This window comes from Barbus barbus, assembly GCF_936440315.1.
Source record: "Barbus barbus genome assembly, chromosome: 24".
Classification (NCBI taxonomy): Eukaryota; Metazoa; Chordata; class Actinopteri; order Cypriniformes; family Cyprinidae; genus Barbus; species Barbus barbus.
In genome coordinates this window covers 22,027,566-22,044,337 of record NC_136752.1, presented here as the reverse complement: position 1 = coordinate 22,044,337, position 16,772 = coordinate 22,027,566, and positions in this window count along the sequence as shown.

Genomic DNA, 16,772 nt, shown 5'->3' with positions numbered 1-16,772 from the left:
AGCTTAAAGGAAATAAATAGAGGTTAGAAAATCCCCTCTGCTCAGAGACCGATTGCAAACTTCCACCACCACCTGAGACTGAATTCCTCATCGGATTGTTACAGCTGAATAAGCTTCCTTTGAAATCATCATTCTGTCTCTAAATTCCACCCAGGGCGCTGAAGCTGCAGTCCCACACACAGGAGTGGGATCTTTTCAGATGCTGGGAAGGTTTTATTTAAACAGGCTGCTAAAACTTATGCTTTGGTATTTTATAGTTAACTGATATTACAGTAAATCTAACTGGTGGGACAGCATGCATTCAAAGTACATTTAAAAGTTAAAAAACATTCAATATTAAATTGAATATTTAAATCACACATTGTCACACATTTTATATATATATACATATATACACACACACACACACACACGCACACACATAAACAAGCTACAGTGTTTTTATAGTATAATATAGTGACTGATATGTCATGACATACAATAAAAACACTCAAGCATGCAATGTTTTCACACATGATTGTGGATATCTACTGTCTAACTTTGAAAATAAAACCAAATTACTGGTGCATTGTGCTTTGTGCATAACAAGATACTCCTTTAACACCTAATTTCCCCCTGTGTTGCCATGGCAACCGTAGCTTATTGTAGGGAGCTCCTGCGGATGCCTTACCCCTCACTGCATCACCTCCTCAACCAGCTGTTACGACTCAGCGTCCTCCGACCGCCTCACTTTCACTAGTAGATTTACAATGACAAATTGGCATGATTCTGGCACCAAATAAACAGCTTTACAGCATCTTACAGAAATCAGCTAGAACACCCCCCTTCACTACATTAGTTGTAATTCCATGGACGGAGGAGATAAATTGTTTGTGCTTGCTGTTTTGCTGCAGAGTTTTGTACTATTGATGTCATTTGTAAATTGACTCTGCATTGTGGCAATTCACATCAAGATTATACATCGAGATGATCGTAATATAAGCGATACAAACCATACAGATTCATCATATTCCATGGATTTTTTTAACCCTTAAAAGAAAAGATGGATCTATCCTTTCCTAATATACTACCAAAATGTATGTATGCTCAAAACGCAGGTCTGTTCATGTTTTACTAAACCCAATGAATGGACAGCAGTGTTCTTTGGTGTTTAACCTTTTTAATATCTGAATATGATTAAGAAACTAATTTCAGCTCTTAATTAGAAGCATGCTATTTCAAAGATACACAATGAAACGCTACACTTGCTTGCTGCTTTTTCTGTATAAATTTTGGCAAAAATGCCAGAGTTGACAAAATGGACTGTGATATGTAATCTTGAGGCTTATTTTCTAAGTGTAACATCCCCACAGCATGATGCTGCTATCACCATGTTTCACTGTAGGTATGGTATTAGCCAGGTGTTGAGTCATTTTAGTCACACTGCTTGGCATTGAGGCTGAAGAGTTTAATGTTTATTTCATTAGACCAGAGAATCTTTTTCGTCAGGATCTTAGTCCATTAACTGCTGTTTGCCAAACTCCACTCGGGTTGCTAGATGTCTTTACTTAAGAGTGATGTCTATCTAACAGTTAAACATAATGACTTAATGATTAATGAAACCATATGCAGAGATAGTTTCCCTCCTGGTAGGTCCAGCAGGAGCTCTGGCTGCCTATAGAGTATCTAATTGAGTCCTAGGTCACCTTGTCTAAATCTATTGCCATTAGTAAAGGCGTATTCTCTTAATTTGTCATTTCCAAAAAAGATTTCATTTTCTTCCCGTTTGTGTTTCATCATGGAAAAAAAATCCAAAATCTATACTTGACTTGACATTGAAAAGTATAAAACTTATGTAGAATGATGTAGAATATGTAAAAATATAGAAATATAATATCTGCTTCCAGAGAAACTATAGCAATAAAGTAAAGACTCTTCCCATTAAGAATATTTTTTTTCCAGCTTACCTTCTGTGTTTTGCTCACTAATGAAATTTGTATTATAAATACAGCAACATATAATGATCAAAATATCTTCATTTGTGTTCCATAATAGAGAGAAAGTCATGCAGATTTGAAATGACATGAGGGAGAGTGAATGATGACAGTTTTTTATTTTATTTTGGGTGAACTATCATTTTAAGACTAAGCAATGTAGTGAATAAATACTCATCAAATTATGTTAAAGCATAGTGTTAATGCAATTCTCAAAATCATGTTTTTTTACTATAAAGCAGTGGTTCTCAACCTTTTTTGGGCCAGCACCCCCCTACCCATTCTCCAGGTCCCTCACCGCCCCCATCAAATAAAACAGTCTAATTGTCTTCATCGAACATTACAGTTGATTATTATTTTGTGTTTATAATGAGGACTGTAATATTTATTTTTTTTTTTAAATATTTTTCTTTGTACTTCAGTCAATTAAATATAGGTTAAAGAGAACATAACATTTTCTTGATTGTATGACATTTCACAAAATGTTCCAACTTTTCTGGAATTGGGGTTGTAGTAAGATGGGAAACTTCTAAATAGTTATTATTTTAGTGCAGTCCTGATTTATATCTTTCTTATATCAATTAAATTTATATTTTTGTTATTATCAATTAAATTTCAAATCTTGCTTTTTTGTTGTTGTGGTGTACCAGCTATAATAATAAAAATAATAAATATTTCTTTGAGCAACAATCAGCATGATTTCTGAAGGATCATGTGACACCGAAAGAGAGTAATAAAGCTTTAGCATGAGAGGAAAAAAACATTTCAAAATATATTCAAATAGAAAACAGTTCTTTCAAATTTTAGATTTACTATTTTTACTGTATTTTCTATCAAATAAATGCAAACTTACTGCAGAAAAGATTTGTTTCAAAACCATTAAATCTTATTGACCTTTTTTGAATGGTGGTAGGCTATATTTTATTTATGATATATATCTTAAAAGCATGTATTTGAACCCATATATAACACTGAATGGCACATGGCATTCATGTCTTTTTGCTGTATTGTAAATCACTCTGTAGCTCAAGTTTAAATGTGAAGTTTAAGCATGTTCACATAGTGGAATAAATTCTTCAGGAACTTAGACTAAAAACGAACCCTTTTAATAAAAAAAAAAAAGACAAAACTGTCATATTTTATCAAAATCAATAGTTGGGTTTCACATCAATGTCTCTAAATGAATGCTGTGGTGCTCATGTTGTCATACAAACCAGTGTTGCCAGATATTCCTCTGATGGCTGCTCTTTGAAGGAGCAGTTCAGGGTTAAGAGTGACTATATTAGCAGCTATATTAAATGGAGGCACTTGACTTGCATCATGACTCATTGAGTTAAGCCTTAGACTGCCATTACATAAAATACTGGCTCTCTAACAGGCCCTGACGGCTTTAGTAGAACTTCAGCTGAGATTTTCTTATCTGTTTTCAACTCCGAAGCTTGGCAAATGTTATATGATAGAGGTGTTATGTTAATTTTATCCAAGTCTTGCTGAAACTAGAAACTGTGTGGTTATTTTTTTTTTTGGCTCTTGGTTTAGCCTGAATTAGCATTAGATTGACTGGTTGTCCATAGATTCTGTGTACCAATTATATGTTATTAATATGTTGCTCATTGGTCTTTACAGTTAGTTAAAGGGACATTTCAGATGAAGCAGTAAAAGTATAGTTAAATGAAACTTTATTGATTTTCTGTGAGCTTAAATGAGTGTGGGTTTATTATATTGTGGAAGTCTTAGCAGAGAGATTGTCAGAGATTATCGTGTTTGTTGGAGATGCAACATTGAGACTCATAATAAATTTCGGATGCTCTTATGTGGCAATGGGATGTCCCTTTGGATGTCATAACACACAGCACAGCTTGTTATAAGAACACAACAGCTCTGTGCCTAAAAGAATCTGTCACCAGCTATATAGTCTTTTTGGCTAATTAATATTTTTGTTCAAATATTAGTGTTTACATATTAAGTATTTACTTTTGACAGCTGTTCTCTGCTCAGGTTAGTCTTGTGAGTTCACTATGACAGTGAATGTCTACTCTCATGTCTGTCCAAAAGCCTGACTTGTATCTTCTCCGCTCAAATGAGACCCATCTGGCTTTCTCTAAGGAGTCTTCCTGCTCTGTTTCATGTGACTGCCTGTGTTAGGGCCTATTATCAGAGTTAGGAAAGAGAAATTCTCCTTGCAAACACCAAACTGGTCTGGAACATCAACAGTAAGAGCTAGAAGTGTACTAATAATGCCGTTTACAGCAAGACTGACTACACTGTCTGCAGAAAAACACTCTTTATTTCAGTATTTTCGTCTGGTTTTCTAATAAATATTTGATTACAAAAATAACTGTATGCATTGTAAAAAAAAACTTTGACCGAATTAAGGTTAAGTTTTTCTAAAACTAATTTCTTTTCTTAATCGACATTCGATTAATCAACTGAATTTGTCAAAAGGGTAAAAAAATCTCTGGAAACAAATCATAAAATCTTATGCAACTAAACTGATATTGTTTTAAGAATGTTTAAATATTGTCACTGAAAATAAGACAAAAATACTGATTAAGAAATGTATTTGTTGCTGGGTATTGCATGCAATTATACAAAAAGTATTCTTCTGTTCTATAAAAACTGTGAGGTGAAGTGTATCTGGTGAAACAGAGATATGGTTGCTGTAGGGATAGAAATATAGTACATTTATACATTTGGAATTTTGATTAGAAGAGTGAGTAAGCAATGGGTAAACAGTGGTATCCTGGCCCCCCAGCTGAGCCTGGTTTCTCCCAAGTAGGGATGGGTATCGTTAAGGTTTTAACGGTATTACTACTCTTATCGATACTGCTTATCGATCCGGTACTTTAACGGTATTCTTATCGGTACTTTTTGTTTTACTTTGTTTCTTTGTTCATATTCTTACAGTATCTTATCTTATGTATATAAAACACTAAAAATGCCTGCACTTCATCAATTTGTAAATGCACCAGTGTGCAGGTATTTTTAGTGTTTTATATACATAAGATAAGATACAGTAACAACATGAACAAAGAAACAAAGTAAAACAAACTGACAAATACAATAAAACAAACACACAAACGAAATGAAATAAACAGTGCTTTCATTTTTCCATGAAGGTCTACTAATATTAATGTTCAGGTAAGTAATAGTTACAAAAGTAATCAAATGTAAATGAGCACTGCATAGTTTTCACTGTATGTGATTTATGTTTATTAAAGCTATAACGTTGTTCAGATTAAGAGCTGTGGGTGATTTTCTCTTTGCATTTTGTTCTTTGATTAACATTGATGGCTCAAGCTCCAGTCTGACACTTTAAGACAATATACTGACACGCAACGCATTTTTTGGCATATTTTTGTGTGTTATTTCGACGCGCCCGAAGCTCAAAGTGTACTTTGCTTGTCCATTTTGGAGCACGCCGCCGCGCAGGCACGCGCGCACACACATTTCAGCCTGGGGAAGAGCATCACTTGTGCAGATTGTACTTTCAACGTTTTACTATCAAATATGTCCTGCAATGTAGCAACAGTAAAGACGGCATTTTATAACAATCACTGATTGAGCTGATTCAGATGTTAAGTTTCGGTTCGGAGGAACGAATCCGCGCCGCTATGAAGGGAAGGGAGTTGTGCTAGAAGAAATGCGGCTATAATCCTTGGAAGCCAAAATCGAAAAAAAAAAAAAAAAAACTTAGCTTAATATAACAGCCACAGGCCTAAAGTGTGAGCAGATGTTTGAATAGTTGGTTCTCTCTTCTATCATAATTAAACAGAACTTTCATGTTGCTTGTGCTGAAGCTCCTCCGCGTGAGCGCGATCTGGCTTCTGAATTGCGCATAGCAAAAATGCATCATAGACAAATGTTTGAATATTATTGCACATAAAAGCAGCTGGCGACATTATATATATATATATATATATATATAGAGAGAGAGAGAGAGAGAGAGAGAGAGAGAGCAACAATAAATGTATGTGTGTTTTCTTAATTTCTCCAATACCGACAGAAGTACCGATAACGTCAGAGCTTATGGATACTCCGGTCTTTCATAATTTAGCCCCGAGACCGATTTAATACCGAGTTTCGGTACCCATCCCTACTCCCAAGGGTTTTTTTTCTCCATTCTGTCACAGAGGGAGTTTTGGTTCCTTGCCGCTGTCGCCTCTGGCTTGCTCAGTCGGGGACACTTAATTTCTAGCGATTATCGTCAATTTGATTTCACAGATACTGGACTGGACTGAGCTAGACGGTGACATCTCTGAGGATTGAATGTTTGATCTTATTGTTGTGCATTGCTGACACTCTATCCTCCAGTTTGATACTGTTAAGTGCTTTGACACAATCTGTATGGTTAAAAGCGCTATATAAATAAAGGTGACTTGACTTAATGTTGCACTGCTGTTATATGCAAGGTGGCAGGTGTGTTTACATTTCAAGCGTAAGAAGATTTGTGTGCACCCCCTCATTCCTTCAAAACTCGTTCCCCTCACAGGTGCTTTCAGGGATGTCAGTCACAGGCAATGAAAGCGTGCACACAAACAGAAATTTAATTTCACACAGGGGCATAAACTGATTGGAAAACGTCTCCTCATATTAATTGTTATCCTGTCTTTCCTCCATCATCTACTTTCTACCTCCAGCTCTTCTCTAGCTCTCTCCCTCGACTGTGGAGGCAGCTGCTGTAGGGGGTTGTGCAGGTTTAAATATGCTCTTTTTGAATTGTATATGAGGATTACAGAGACCCATTCTCAAACGCTCTCCATCGACTGAGGCAACATCAATAAACCCCATACACCTCATAAGCCAAAGTCTCCTTGTACCTATACACAGTGCATAGATTTAAACTCTGTGACAGCACGAAGGTGCATATAACAAATGGCTAATTAGGTTTTTGGTGTGTAATTTACATTTCAGATTAAGATATTATCAAAATATCACATAAGAATGGTTTTATTGATTATGGAAATAATACATAACACATAATATACAAGAAACAAATCGATTTAAATAAATATAATGAGTCCTTTACGCTTTTTGTTTTACTATAAAGTATATGTAAATGATATTACTTCAAAAAACATTACAAGTCTGACAGTATTTTATCATATCATTTTTCTGCTGTCTTGCTTTCATATTTTATTATTTTTCATTTCCTTGCTGATTGTTGGTTTTGACAATATGATGATTTTTTGGGGGAGAAAGTTGCTGACTATAATATAACACTATAGCTCCTGTACAGAGATACTTTTTGCAAACTGTCAATTCCCCAGTGACACTTGTCAGCATACTTTATGACAGCTGTGCTGGTTATTCTGCTGCATTGGACACTTTGGGATTTGCACTTTCTCCAGCATAATGTGATTAATTGAGGATGTTTTGTTGTTTCAACAGAATAGGTTCTTGTACTCTCTCACCCTCCGGCATTCAAACATACTTTTCAATAGCAGTTGCCCAAAAATGAAAATTTGCTGAAAATTTACTCACCCCTTAGTCCATCTAAGAAGTAGTCTAATCTTGTTTGTTCATCTCAACAGATTTGTTGAAATGTAGCATTACATCACATGCTCACCAATGGATCATCTGCAGTGAATGGGTGCCGTCAGAATAAGAGTGCAAACATCTGATGAAAACATCCCAACAATCCACAAGTAATCCACATGACTCCAGTCCATCAGTCAACATCTTGTAAAGTGAAAAACTGAGTGTTTGTAAGAAACAAATATATCATAACAATGTTTTAACTCTGAACCACTGGAGTCCTCTATCCATAACATTTATTTTTCCAGTGAAAAAGTAATCTCATCTGAATCAGGGGTGAAATATGCACAGATCAAGCAGCATTTATAAGTGAAAACAGTCCAAAACAGTTCTGAACAAAAATGTCGGTGGATTTTGAAGTAAGGGGGATGGACTGGGGGCAACTGGGAATGGACTGTTTCACTGGAGTAAGCATTATTGAGAATTATGGACTTTTATTTTGGCAGGAGATGATGGTTTAAAGTTAGTCTGGTTTAAGGATGAATTTCTTTCTAACAAACTGCTTTTTGCTTTACAAGACATAGATGGACTGAAGTCGTGTTGATTACTTGTGGATTACAGTGATGTTATTATCAACTGTTTGGACTCTCATTCTGACGGCACCCATTCACTGCAGAGGATCCATTGGTGAGCAAATGATGAAGGTACTTGGTTGACCAGAATAAATGTTCAGCAACTTTTCATTTTGGGGTGAACTATTCCTTTAAGATCTCTTGTCAAATTTATATTTAATTCAACTACTTTGCATATTATTTGATTACAATTTGTCTTTTTTTATTAAATTGTTTTATTTCAGGCCTCATGCCTATACAGTCAAAGAATATTCAGCACAAAAGCAGTCTTTCCTGTGTAATATTGCTTTCACATTTTAACTTAGTTGTGAGCTGAAGCTCAGTGTGACTTCTGAAAGTATGACAGAGTTTGCGAATCTGATTTGCACATTTTCACAGTGTCAGAAAGACCTTTCAAATTCTCAGTCACACTGCCTCCTGCTGCGTGTCCAGAATGTAGACTTCGGATTTTATTTACAAGGAAACGCAGACTCAAATCCCCTAGGTATGTCAGTAAGACTGAATTGTGTGCACAAATAGAACTGGCAGTCTTTATCAAAACAGCCCCTCACTGTGAAAGAAAAAAAACTCAGAGCTGGTGAAAATACGCAGGTCACAGTCCCATATTGTTTGGAGGAGGCAGTGCACAGGAAGTGGAATAGGGAAGTGTTTTGGTGTTGTTGGGGCATTAATAAATCACTGTGGACGGGGTGGATGAGATTGCATCAGAGGCGCAGTCTGTAATCCTTGACCAGCACGTGCACATAGCATTACTCTCCAACTGGGCCACAGAGCCTCATTCTCACCGAGTGCACCAAAGCCTAATTAATCCTTCAACACCTCTTCTTTTTCTCACCCTTTCTACTAGAGTTCAGTCCCAGAAAATTCTCTCATCCTTCAAGTTCTGAAGTAATTCCATAACTGCCTGTATCTTCCGAAATGGCTCCTCTGTTAGATAAATGACATGAATCATAAAAGTGGGCGTGCATTATTCCGATTCATGGGAGTTCAAAGCATGCTCTGACAAGAGGCAGAGAGTGCATTGTAGGTTGTAATAAAATTTAGATGTAATTTTTTATGACAGTTCCTCTCATTACGGGATAATGGTGCACTTTCCCAAATGTACCAATCTCCACTACAGTAGTTAGTCGGGCAAAGGTAGCGGAGTGCTTATAGAGTAACATTACTAAAGAACATTTCTCAGGATCTGTTTTATTGAATACCAGCAATGAATATTAATGACTGTTTTTGTCTCTCTATATGCCATGGCTGATTTATCATAATTAACAGTACATACAGAATGAGAAAAAAAATATGTCTTTGAAAAAAAATAAAAAACATCTTTAAAAAGTATACATATATCATAAAGTATACATATATTATAAAATTAAATATATTCTATTGGTAATATATATATGACTGATGAAGTCTGTTAGATTTGAATTAACTTTAAGGAAGTTGAAATAACCCCGTTTACATTCTCTTAATTCCCTCAGCAAGATGAACTAACTTGACCTCTTTTATAATAAAAATAAATTATCCCATTATACAATATGCAGATAGTAGTGTTATAGCCAAAAATAGACTTGAATAAATTAAGATTAGACCCTCTGACCTCATATATACCTAATAACTAATGAATGCCACATACAGTAGCTTTGTATGTTTTGCTGGAACTAAAAATAATTTCAGTTAAAGTTCAGGTAAACTTTACACATTCAGAAAAGTATGTTAAAATTACTAATACATTGGACTGAATTGCTCAGATCATTGTTGCACGCGCAACTTCAGCACTAAACAGCATCGCAGAGACACTAACGCTGCACGGATCATCTGAGAAAGGTCATCAACTCTTTGAAGTGGATCTCTGTAAAATCCCAGTGGTTATCAGGCTGCTTAAATGCACCGCTGCAGTTGGAAAGAGAAGTGTTGCATCTGTGCAAGCGCTATAAACTCACCAAGGTCTAGGAAGAGCTTCATTACGTTGGTTAATTAGCTACCTATTATCATAACTCACTGGAAGCTAATTAGTGAGGAGGTAAAGTCACACTGGGACCATACTGGTGATAAATAAAAACTGTGTGCAATATCCTAATCCTATCGTAAGTCCCTTTTGACAGAATCTGCACTATCAGTTAAATGGCCTGGCTCAGCGTGCGCAATATGGGGTTGATTTGAAGGGGTTCTTTAACCCATCTTTGTTAAAGATTTTTCTTTTATTACCAAAGAAGTACAAACTAGGGCAGTCAATCTATTTAAATGTTGATCAAATTAATTGCATGAAATTCTGATTAAACAAAGTATATTTTAATTGCAACTTTTAGTGAAAAGGGGTCATGAAACATGCATGTACCACCCCCACAATGGACTCCAAATGAACCCACTATAGTAGGAAACTGAGTGCAGTTTTTTTTTTTTATCATGCTAAGTTGATCAAATATTTATCTGAGCCACCAACAAAAGAAAAAGGAGAATTTGGGTTAAAATAAATTCTGTTAAAATCTGTATCTGTGTTTGAAAGACTCGAGCTTTATTTTTAATGGAAGCCTGAGCAGGCATCTCTAAATCTTCTCACATCAGCAGGCTGCTGTGATTCCAGGTGCCTGAGATCATGCAAGCCATGCATTTTTTTTTTTTTTGGCCAGAGAGTTTTCTTTGGGATTAAACGCTTCCTGGAGGGATTGAGTGAAAATTCTTTTATCATCAAAATGCAGGACATTGAAGGGATTATATTTCTATACTCATGCTGTCAGTTGTTTTATTTTCCTGTAAGAAACATCCTCATTGTATTCTCACTGAGAAGATACTGATCTTTAAAGATGAAGATTGTCATTTCTGCATAGTTAGTCTGTCATTTCTGCATAGTTAGTCTGTTAGTCTCACCAAACACTTTGCAAAATAGACAGGATTCCCAAATGCTTTATTTAGAAAGAAAGTAACATTTGATATTTTTAGCAAAATGTTTCATTATCCCTCCCATATTGAAATAGATTAAAGAAAATAAATCAAGTATGTACTTCAATAATAATAAATGATGATTTATGATTAAGAATGAATGCTATTCATTCTTCATTGCACTACTTGCATTGTATTATCTGTGCCTGTTGATATGACACTCCTTCCATGAATCAAGGATTGACGTGAATTACACAGAATTTTAATTGTTTGCTGTTTTTAGTCATGTGTGATACACTATAAGCATGAGAGAGCCTTGAATTTATTTTGCTCTGTTTCACAGAGTTTTCATGCTCCTACAGATACACTTTATGCACACGAGGCTTAACATTAACCCTTGCCATCATATCCACTGGCAGTTCTGCATGTTATTTTATCCATACACAAACCAAATGTCACATCTTTAAAAATGAGTTGTCATGTTGTGAGTTGTCAGTTGTCATATGAGTTGAAAAATTTATAACAGGAGTCACCTTATTCGTAAGACTATCATAAAATCAAATGAATGTGTTATGATGGAAGAAATAGAACTGAATAAATTTGCACTTGATTTGTTTTGCATTTTGTTTTAGGGAAGTAACAACTTCATGTGACCTTTTTGAATTAAGACCAGAGCTCTGGTTTTATAAGACCAATAGGAATAACAGCTTCAACTTCAGCTTCAAGATTTCACTTTTCACTAGCTAGAGCAGAGGTGCATTAAATTAATAATTGTCTTTGATCATATTTGTCTCTCTTAGAATGAAATGTGACTAGTTGCGCAATTGCACCATTTGTCTACTCGTTCTGTCCACAAGGCTATCGCCACCGACAATGAGAATAAAAAGTTTTTTAAATGTTGACTTTCTAAAGTAAACTTATCATGAGAATCCTGGTAAAAAAAAAAAAAAAAAAAAAAAAAACTAGCTTCAGTCTCCTCTATAAGTTAGCAGGCATACAGTAATTTAGAATTCTAGGAAAAAAGTGCCTAAAAACATTTAGGCCTAATTCTTAAAAACAAGACATACTGTAAAAGTTTTGTGACCTAGTTTAATCTTCAAACAATCTGTCTCTGTGTTTCAAAGCATTACATCATCCTTTCAATTAATAGATGCTGTTGCAAAGCAGTAAGTTGGAACTGAAGTTTTTGAAAAGGGATCTCCCTCCAGAGCGTGTATTGAGGAAACAGGTGGGGTTTCAGCCATTACAGAGCATAATAAAGCATATGGACACCCCCTGCAGACTTTTCCTTGCTGGGGCTTCACTTCTAAAAGAACTAGCGGATAAAAGGCCAGCAGCTCCTTGCTCCGACAGGTACAACAATTACACAAAAACAGCCTACTTTCTATTTCTGATTTTCTAAAGCAAAGCAATGAAATGTGGGCTATGACACTGTTGTGTTTTGAAGGAAACACTCAATTGTATACAACATATGGAAGGGAGTCCTTTCTTCATCTCTGAATCAAGGTTGAAGACCCGTTCTTTAGATATCAGACAGCATTTAAGTATTTCTTTTGATTGCTGGCCATGCAAAGGACAAGGGTTTTACTCGTTCACTACCCTGGAGCAAAGATCTGTGCCTTGTTTATTAACCTTAGCTGTCACCATCGCAGATACTGTCCTGCTGTTGACCATAAATCAGTCCTGCCTACAGGACATGCACATGAACACAGCTGCGAGTCTAATCTAACACCCACTGATGCTTGACATAGAGAGCACATACTAAACAGCAGCTGCAACAAAACACAACCGTATGCTGCTTCGATCAGATATATTTTGAGAGGATTAAACACAGTTTTGAAAGGAATAGTTTACCCCCACATGAGAATTTGCTGAAAAATGTACTTACCCCCAGGCTATCCAAAGATGTAGATGAGTTTGTTTCTTCATTGAAACTAATAATTCTTCATTTGAACTAATTAAGCATTATGTCACTTGCTCATCCAATGGCAGTGAATGGGTGCCGTCAGAATGAGAGTCCAAACAGCTGATAAAAACGTCACAATAATCCACATGTAATCCACTCGACTCCAGTCCATCAGTTAATGTCTTGTAAAGTGAAAAGCTGCATGTTTATAAGAAACAAATCAATCATTAAGGCGTTTTAACTTCAAACGGTCACTTTTGGATAAAATTTATAATAACACCTCCATCAAACCATCCTCTGTTGTCCTCTCACATCCAAATCGATGTACGTTTTTAGAACTGTTTTCACTTGTAGGCTGTAATTGATCGAGACAACTTTTTCACTGGAGAGAGCAATATTATGGATAGAGGATTTGTGTTTTAGCCAAAAGCAACAATATGAAGTTAAAAACGTCTTAATGATGAATTTGTTTAATTCAATCACACAGCTTTCCGCTTCACAAGATGTTAAACGATGGACAGGATTTGTGTGGATTACTTGTGGATTACTGTGATGTTTTTATCAGGTGTTTGGACTCTTATTCTGACGGCACCCATTCACTGCAGTGGATCAATCAGTGAGCAGGTAATGCAATGCTACATTTTCCAAATTTGTTCTGATAAAGAAATAAACTCATCTACGTCTTGGATGGCCTGAGGGTGAGTAAATGTAAAGAAACTTTAATTTTGGGTGAACTGTCCCTTTCAAAAAAGTGTCAAATTATACAAGATTTAAACTGTTTAACATACAGCATGCGTTCTGTTGCATAACTCGAATGCATTTGTTTACATGCTGTAATTCAATTGCCCTTTGTTTAATAGTTTATGAGTTAGGTTAGGAGTTAAACATTTCGTTACAGCAACCTTATATTTGTACAAGATTTACTACATACAGCCATTCCAGGAGTGAACAATACAAAGCAATGAATAACAACTTGAGTCTTTGTAAAACGATATAAGGAGTCTTAATGCATTGTGACTCCATTAAAAGCTGATTAGCACCACTGAAATGATGCCCGCAGCATATGTTTGTCCTTTATCCTCGACCAAGCTCCACACTGCCCCTATTCCACACGTAGTTAGTCAGTCTACTAATGTGCTGTTGCGCCACAATGAGATGGAGCGTCACAGGGGGAGATAATGACAGTCTGCTCCTGCTCTCCATTACCACTTCTCCGCCTCTGGGGACTCGTGGAGGAAATTGTATGCAGAGTGACTTGCCGTCTGACTTTAAAGCTGCCGTACCCGGCATTCTGCCAATCTCGATACCACGGATAATGACATGATGGCTGTGATCAAACTTTTCATTTAACTGGGATCTGTATCGCAGAACTTTCAACGAGTCGGTGTAGTTGACTGGGAAAAGAGAGGCTGAGTGTTATTAAGTGCATTGTGAAATGCTGTGGAGGACTATTAGCATAACCAGATGAGACAGAGAGGTTTTAGATATGCTAGATATAGACATGGGGTGAATAATAATACACTTGCTGTCCGTCCCAAATGCTATGCGAGAAATGTGGTGGAAATCGCAGTAGGATAAAATGAGATTTAAAGCCCCACTTAAAGAAAATTTCATTTTTTCCTAGTCTCATTTTATACACTACTCAAAAAACCCTTTATCTTCCCCAAAGCTCCATTTATTTAATCAAAAATACAGTAAAAACAGTAACATTATGAAATATTATTAGTTTTTCTGTTAAAGTTTTAAAATCACTCGAATATGCTGATTTCTTATTATTAATGTTGAACAGTTGTGTTGCTTAATATTTTTTTTATTTTCAGGATTCTTTGTTGAATAGAAAATTCAAAAGCACAGCATTTATTTGAAATAGAAATCAACATTATACAAATCTTTACTTTTGATTAGCTTAATGCATCCTTGCTTTTCAGTATTTTACTGAGCCTAAATATTGATGGGGCCACATCATTTGGTATAAAAAGAAATGTACAAAGGTGTTTGATTTGTTTTTATTTTTTTATTTTTTTATATTGTCTAGATAGGGGAACATGATGATGTAGCAAAATTAGTCAGAATACTTTTGATATAGTAAGTTTTTTTTGTCAGTATCATTAAGTAAATATATATATATATATATATATATATATATATATATATATATATATATATATATATATATAAATATCAGCAAATGCATAAATTTGTCTAATATGGCATTTCATAATATTTTAACAAAGTTCATTACCAATAGCTACTTAACTCTGAACAAAACTGAATTTTGTGATGTAAATGTTTGATCAAAATTCTCACATCCGATGTTTTATTATTGTTTGTTATAAAATGTTACTCTGCAATAACTTGCCATTTTTGTTTCAACAACAGATTGTGATAAAGAGGGTAATGTAATAACATTATGTGAAAAGTACCCATATTGCATATTATTTCCAGTTGTTGTTTTTTTATGTACATGAATGCTATTTGGACTGATTTTGTCTTTCCAAATTTTCAGTTTTCTCAATTATGGCACTGAATGCAAGGGGTCTTTAAAGGAATAAAGCTCATGTCATTGTGTGAGAGGCAGGCACATCACAGAAAACACTTTATTTATCCCTCAGAAGTTCAATAGACGTTTTGCTAACCGGACGGACAGTAAGTAGAACTGGAATCACATAATCCCTTGTCCAATGTTATCCTCCTTTCCCATGAGATCCCTATTAAACAACAGCAAACGTCCTACACAATCAATGTGAATGGGAGTGCTGAGAAAGCTCACTTGAACATTTCGCCAGTGATCAATGAGACCTGAGAACAGAGGGATGAATCAATAGACGATGGTTTCTGATCCATCAGGGAAACAGCTGGAATCAGCCCACCCACTTCCTGCCCACCAACCAATTCATAGATGCGATCAGGGTGATTTTGCTGTCGGTCAAATAACTAAGATGATCTGACTGGACCATTCCATCTGGCACAGTGAACAAATCTGAATCATGCCAATAATGCTAATAATACATATCAATATTATTATTTACAAAATAAAACAATTGTGTTTAGACATTTTAATTCCTATTAATATTTTTGTTATTGTTATTATTATTAGCAAAATATACAACAATAACTTTCATTGTTATTCAAATTTATAAACAAATTTATTTTGCAAATACTACTATTACTACTACAACTACTAATCTAAATGCCATCTTTTTAACCTTGTCTTTGTAACCTAGTTTTTTTTTATAATAGACAAATTGTAAGCAGATAGCTTATCCTCAAATACCATCATTACAGTTGTATCCCTTTAAATAAATGTTCCTCAAAGCCTCATCATGCACCTATACATGTACTCTGGGTTATTTGAATGCTTTGTTATCTGCCCTGGGAGAACATTGGCTTTCTGCTTCACTAGGCCCAGTCATTACAACAAAAATATATCCTGTGGATTGAATACACTTGACTGCTCACATCAAATTGTATCCCTTTGTCCAAACACATAAGCGCATAACATACCCTCAGAACATGATACATATTTATTGGCCCATCCCTCTCAATCAGCAGACACTGCAATGTCACTGCATTTGTCTTATTTAAAGCTAGTCTGGAATTTGGGGCAGACTCTGAAGGGGGTATGGGGGGGGGGGGGGGGGTATAAACATCAAACAACGCATATGATCCAAAAATCAAATACTTTTTATGCACTCAAAATTGGATGTCAGATGGATGTGTCATGCTTGAGGAAAAACTATTTGCAGCTCCCTTCCTGACGGGCACGCGTATTGGGATGCAAGACATCGACGATAAACAAAAGAAGCAAAGAAAATGATCATTTCCGCATACCAGTGATAATTGCCTAAAGCACAGCACTAAGTATAATTAATATGTGGAAATAATAAAAGCTTGTGTTATTAATGACAC